Source organism: Gekko japonicus, unplaced genomic scaffold (assembly GCF_001447785.1).
Source record: "Gekko japonicus isolate JY-2015 unplaced genomic scaffold, Gekko_japonicus_V1.1 scaffold4752, whole genome shotgun sequence".
Taxonomy (NCBI): Eukaryota; Metazoa; Chordata; class Lepidosauria; order Squamata; family Gekkonidae; genus Gekko; species Gekko japonicus.
This window is the reverse complement of record NW_015172693.1, coordinates 10,278-16,992: the sequence shown is the minus strand read 5'-3', so window position 1 is coordinate 16,992 and position 6,715 is coordinate 10,278. Positions and strand designations below refer to the sequence as shown.

The window sequence follows — 6,715 nt, the reverse complement described above, 5'->3', positions numbered from 1 at the left end:
AGAAAGGTAACTAAAAAGGATGGGCCAAAGAAAAAGAAACTAAAATATAGCTGTGCATGTAGTGCTAATCTACAAAATATCACGTGTAATTTAATTATACATTCAAAAGTGCTGAAATATCATTTAAAAACCACAATCCTGTGGTTTTGCGTATGAGTACCTAATCCAAACACAAATGTCCAGTCATATAAATACAGGTTAAAAGACCCAAATTATATCCGTATACAAGAACCAATTCCAAATGCGTTTCAGCTAAAACCCTTCCTCAGTAAGGTTCATTCTGCATATGATGAGTTTTAGGTATACTTTTGTTAAATTTATGGAGTGCACAGTGGCCAACTGGGTTCCTCTGGAGGGCCAACAACAGAGCATAAGGGCTGAGGCCTACCCTGATATTGCCTCCTGGCTTAGTGCCTCTGAATGTGGAGGTTCCCCTCAGTCACCATGGCTAGTAGCCACAGATAGACTTATCCTCCATAAATCTGTCTAATTGACTTTTAAAGCTATTTATTCCTGTGGCCAATGAATTCCACATCTTAATCTGTGTTTTAATCACTCCAGCAGGAGAACCGCTGTTGACTGCGATGGAGGACAAAGGAAGCCAAGGGCATGGAGGTTCTGATGAGGATGAAACCAGCGGGGTTCTGATGAGCAGCATGAAAGAAGAAAGTTCCCCATGTGAGGAGCAGACGGAAGCATCTGGAAGCTGGCAAGGGCCAGAAGATCCCCAGGGGAGTTCCCCAGGTGGAAAGACAGAAAAGCTTCACAAGAGTCAGGAGTCTCTGGGGGGAAGTACAGGGCAACAGAGAATCCATACGGTAAAGCGTGAGCATGTGGAGGACGAGAGCAGCCTGGCAGAGAATTCGGACATTATTGAATTTAAGGTCACCCACAGAGGCGACATGCCCTATAAATGCCTGGACTGCGGGAAGAGCTTCAATTACAGCACCAGCCTCGTGAGGCACCAGAGAATCCACACGGGAGAGAAACCCTACAAATGCCTGGACTGTGGGAAGTGTTTCTGCCAAAGTTCGGGTCTCACCATCCACCAGAGGATCCACGCCGGGGAGAAAGCATATCACTGTCTGGACTGCGGGAAAAGCTTCCGTGTGAAGTCGCACCTGATCCGCCACTCCATCATCCACAAGGGGGAGAAGCCGTACAAGTGTCCTGAATGCGGGGTCAGCTTCTGCGAGAGATCGGAGCTGAGAATCCATCAGAGGATCCACACGGGAGAGAAGCCATACAATTGTGCCGACTGTGGGAAAAACTTTTGCCGGAAGGCAGATCTCACTCTCCATCAGAGAATCCACACAGGAGAGATGCCCTACACGTGTCTGGAGTGCGGCAAAGGCTTCCGCTGGAGCTCTAACCTCATTACCCATCAGAAGACCCACACGGGAGTGAAACCGTTTGAGTGTACCGAGTGCGGGAAAAGCTACTATTCGAACATGAGCCTGGTTCGGCACCAGAGAGTCCACACGGGGGGAACTCCGTACATCTGCTCCGACTGTGGGAAGAGCTTCTGTGACAGTACCAGCCTGACCAGGCACCAGAAGATCCACACGGGAGAGAAGCCGTACACCTGTGCCGACTGTGGGAAAAGCTTCAACCGCAACTCCAACCTCATTTCCCATCAGAGGACCCCCACGGGAGGCAAGCCGTTCCTGTGCGTTGACTGCGGGAAAAACTTCCGCTCCAAATCGGAGCTTCACAGGCATTACACGGTCCACGTGGGAGAGAAAAGGCTGGGGGGTGAGGCAGAGGTTCCTGCACCCGACGACACGAAAAACAGTGAACAGGAAATAATGAATGAATGAATGAACGAACAGCAGGTGGGGTGGGAGGATAAAGCCTGCCGTAACTGGAATCACTCAGTTTATGACCCCACATAAGCCCCATCAACTTTTTTGTTTTGCAAAGGAAGACTTAAAAAAAAAAAAATTGCCCATGGCTTTGTGTCCCCATCTTGATGAAAAATTTCCAAGTTCCAGCAACCCAGTGTTTTGCTGGCTAGAAATCTCAGGCCTTTTGTGCCGCTAAAAACATGCAGACCTCGCTCCTCGCTGCCAATCTTATTTTTCCTTTCCCTCTTCCTCCTCCCCCTCCTAAATCTGAACTCAAAGAACAGTATTGTCCCTTTCTTTTTTAAAAAAAATAATAATATGTGCGCTGATTAAATCAGATGTCTGATCTTTGCATGTTCTTGAATCTGAAGTTAATATTTTGTTCTTATAATACACTAATCCTTTTTTTTGTTTTGCTCTTTTAATTTTATTCTTAGAAGTTAGCCTGCCTGTGTGCTCTGAAGGAGTTCATTTGGAAGGCGGAGTTTCAGACGCGTTTGGATGATGTCATATTCCGGGGGCCCTCTTGCTCTGGGCGCTTCCGTAACTCAATACTCAGAGCCTTAAGAGCCCAAGTAGATGAGCTCTGTGAGGAAAGGCGAAGGGCCCTTGGAATGTTTAGTTTGGAGAAGAGGAGATTGAAGGGGGACATGATTGCTTTCTAAATATTTCAAACGCTGTCATTTGGAGGAGGGCAAGGAGCTGTTCCAGTTGGCCGCAGAGGATAGGACCCGAAGCAATGGGTTTAAATTACATGCAGAAAAGTATCAGTTAGATATTGGGAAAAACTTTTCCACGGTTGGAGTGGTTCAAAGGTGGAATCAGCTGCCTAGGGAGGTGGTGAGCTCCCCTTCACTGACAGCTTTCAAGAAGAGGCTGGAGGAATATTGGTCAGCAATGCTCTAGGCTGGTCCTGCATTGGGCAAGGGGTTGGACTAGATGGTCTGTATGGCCCCTTCCAACTCCGTGATTCTATGATTTCTCTAAACCTGGAGACTAACATGGTAAAATGTGGCCACGTCTGGATCTCATTAGATCTTTTGGGGGCCGCTTAATTTCACAAATGACACGAGGTTTGTTTCTTGGATAGCTAGCGACAGTATACAGTTCATACTTCAAGTATTTTAGCCATGGCGTTTCCTCTTTTGGGGGGAAAGTACTTTTAAGGCATAACTAAACACCAAGGTGCACGGAACACTGTTACCTTCCCACCGAAGTGGTACCTATTTATCTACTTGCAATTTCTTGCTTTCAAACTGCTAGGTTGGCAGGAGCTGGAACTAGACACGGGAGCGCACTCCGTCATGCAGATCTTTTGGGGGCCGCTTAATTTCGCTAATGACACGAGGTTTGTTTCTTGGATCGCTAGCGACAGTATACAGTTCATATACTTCAAGTATTTGAGCCATGTTCCTGTGCGTTCCTGCCCAAAAATAGCCCTGCTTTTAAGTTATTAGGAAGCGCTTTCAAAAGCCTGAAGGGCAGAATTAAATACAAAGTTTCCTATGAAGCTTTCTTTGCTCTCTGTTCCATTAGGAAGGTTTCTTTCCAATTCCCCTTATCTTTGTGCCTCTTGATGAAGAGAATGTTCTTTCAGTACAATATATTGCATGGCATTTTTCCAGAGGTGGCAACTTATTTTATTTTTCCCCTTGTAGCTTCATGTTCTGCACACGTTACTCAGTAAAAAAAACCACATTCATCTGTTCTACTGTGTTTTAATTTGGGGGGGGGGGGGGAAGCTGCTATCCCTAAGGCTGAACTAGAAAACACAAGAAAGAGGAGAGGTCTCCTTTGGCCAGAAAAACATAGAGCCACGGAGTCAAGCTCACGGTCTGGTGCACTGTGGCCAGAGGACCTTTGGCTTGTCAGCTCCCAGTGAGAATGGGAGCTACCACAGGGATGTCCTAAGTCCTACACTTAGGTACAAAAATTCAAAGGCACAGATATAGAATGGGAGGGACTTGGCTTGACAGCAGCACATGTGCAAGGGATCTGGGTGTTCTGGTTGATCACAAGCTAAACATGAGCCTGCAGTGCGACCTGACTGCAAAGAAAGCTAATGCAATCTTAGGATGCATTAACAGAAGCACTGTGTCCAGATCACGGGAGGTGGTAGTTCCGCTCTATTCTGCTGTGGTCAGGCCTCACCTGGAGTACCGTGTCCAGTTTTGGGCACCACATTTTAGGAAGGATGTTGACAAGCTCGAGCGTGTCCAGAAGAGGGCAACCAGGATGGTGAGAGGGTTGGAATCCAAGTCTTATGAGGAAAGGCTGAAAGGGTTGGGTATGTTTAGCCTGGGAAAGAGAAGGCTTAGAGGGGACATGATTGCAGTCTTCATGTATTTGAAGGGCTGTCATGTAGAAGATGGAGCAGATCTATTCTCTCTTGCTCTGGATTGCAAGACTAGATCTAATGAGTGGAAATTACAAGGGAGTCAATACCGGCTAAATATCAGGAGAAACTTCCTACCTGTAAGAGTGGTTGAGCAGGGGAACAGTCTGCCTCAGGAAGTGGTGGATGCTCCTTCGCTGGATGTTTTCAAGCGGAGGCTGGACGACCATCTTTCGGGTATGTTGTAAGGCTGTCTTTCGGCTATGCTCCTGCTGAGTGCAGGGGGTTGGAGTACATGACCTGCACGGTCCCTTCCAACTCTAACGTTCTGTGATTCTAAGAGGTGTTTTTTATACCTCACTTTTCTCTATCTTAAGTAGTCTCAAAGCGGCACACAATCTCGTTCCCTTCCTTTCCCCACAACGGTCGCCTTGTGAGGTAGGTGGGGCTGAGAGAATTCTGAGGGAGCTGTGCCTGGCCCAAGGTCACCCAGCAAGCTTCACGTGGAGGCATGGCCAGCCCGAGGCAAGGCTGCAGGCTGCAGATGCCAACCTCCCGGTGGGGCCTGGAGACCACCCCACTGGGAACCCAGCGGGAGGCCCTGAATGGGGCGGCAGAAAGAAAGCGCCGCGGCCTCAAGTTTGCGCACTGTGTGTGGGGGGGAGGATTGTGTGAATCAGACAGACAGACAGCCCTCCACCTCGGCGCACCCCGGGAGCACACGGCCCTTTACCCCCTCTTGGCAGCACTCTTGGCAGCTGCGGGGCGCCCAAGCAAGCCAAGGGAAGGCAGTTTAAACTGCCTCCCCTCCAAGGGCCAGCTTGCCTGGACTCCCAGCAGCCACGGGGCACCTGGGCAAGCCAAGGGAAGGCATGGGGGTGTGGCCTAATAGGCTAATGTACTGCGCTGTCAGGGGTGTGGCCTAATATGCTAGTGAGTTTCTGCTGATGGGTGTGTGGCCTATTATGCTAATGAGTTCCTGCTGGGCTTTTTCTACAAAAAAAGCCCTGACTGTAAGTAAGGTTTCTTACATATGACAAGCAGGCCCCCACAGAGGTCAAGAGAGGCCCGGGCCACATCCATTTTTAACCCCCCCCCCCGTAAATTTAAAAGATGAAGAAGTGCAAAAACAATGATACAAAATTAGTAGTATTATATTTTAAATGTTCACATTTAATACAATAAGGAAAAGAATATTGTAAGACTTTGCAATAAATGTTCCCATTGTTATTTAACATGTGATTTAATGTCAAAAGTGTAAATTTGAGGGGCCCGGAGAATGTGAGGCCCGGGCCAAATGGCCCTGATGATAAGGAATGTGGCTTTTAGTGCCGTAAGCTAAACTAGGTATTTAGCAGGTAAATGGCTAACAATACAAGGACCATTTGCACAAGACTTTTCAAGAGCCTCTGTTTCCACAGATAAACAGTAACCAGGGAGGGGGAAATGCTGAACCACAGCATCTTCAGTATCTCAAATAAAAACGCGGTTGCAAACATCAACTGAAAAGAACCAGTACTGGCTGGAAATATTTTTATTTTCTCTTTTAAAAAAGGAACTGATTTTTTGGACAGGCGATTGTTTTGTTCATTGACCCCTTTGTGGCTGTGTGACCTGTTGTTTCAGCTAGCCCTTTCTATCAGTACAATAAAGCACAACTGGTTTTTCACACACGTGTTCTTATACAGGCCAGCACAGTTTCTCCTCCTGTGGCCTGGCCTTGTAATACTGCCACTTGGCAATCAGCTGTTCAAATAGAGAGCTGAGTCAGTCACTAATCATGTAGATCAAATATAAAGAGACACCTTTTCGCAGACTCTAATCTGGAGAACCGGGTTTTATTACCTAAGCAGCTAGCTGGGTGACCTTTGGCCAGTCACAGTTCTGTCAGAGCTCAGCCCCACCTACCTCACAAGGTGCCTGTTGTGGGGAGGGGAAGAGAAGGCAACTGTAAGCTCTTTTGCCCAGAGGTTAATACACTGAGCTGCAGACTGGAAGGTCTGTAGTTCGGTAGTTTGAGACCCTAGTGCCGCGTGACAGAGTGAGCTCCCGTCTCTGGCCCCAGCTCCTGCCAACCTAGCAGTTCGAAAGCAAGAAATTGCAAGTAGATAAATAGGTACTGCTTCAGTGGGAAGTGTTCCGTGCACCTCAGCATTTAGTCATGCCGGCCACATGACCATGGAGAAGCCTTCGGACAGTGCTGGCTCTTCGGCTTGAAAACAGAGATGAGCACCGCCTCTCTAGAGTCAGATTCAACCGGCTTTCGAGCAAGGGCAACCTTTACCTTTTTTGAGACTCCAAGTGAAGAGTGGGGTATAAATCCAACTCTTCTCCTCCTCCAATCTCCAGGAATTTCCCAACCCAATTTGTGATGTGCCATGGCTGCAAAAGAGGCTATTTCAATGTTGTTGTTCAGTCGCACAGTCGAGTCCGACTCTTCGCGACCCCATGGACCAGATCCCGCCAGGCCCTCCTGTCTTCCACCGTCCTCTGAAGTTGGCTCAATTTTGTGTTCGTTGCATCTATGACACTG

General features: G+C 47.8%; 1 pseudogene; it reads left to right on the top strand.

Annotated features, from left to right (window-relative positions):
• Positions 1 to 2,143, top strand: part of LOC107119319 — a 60,894-nt pseudogene extending 58,751 nt beyond the window's left edge.
• The last annotated feature ends 4,572 nt before the right edge of the window (positions 2,144 to 6,715 follow it).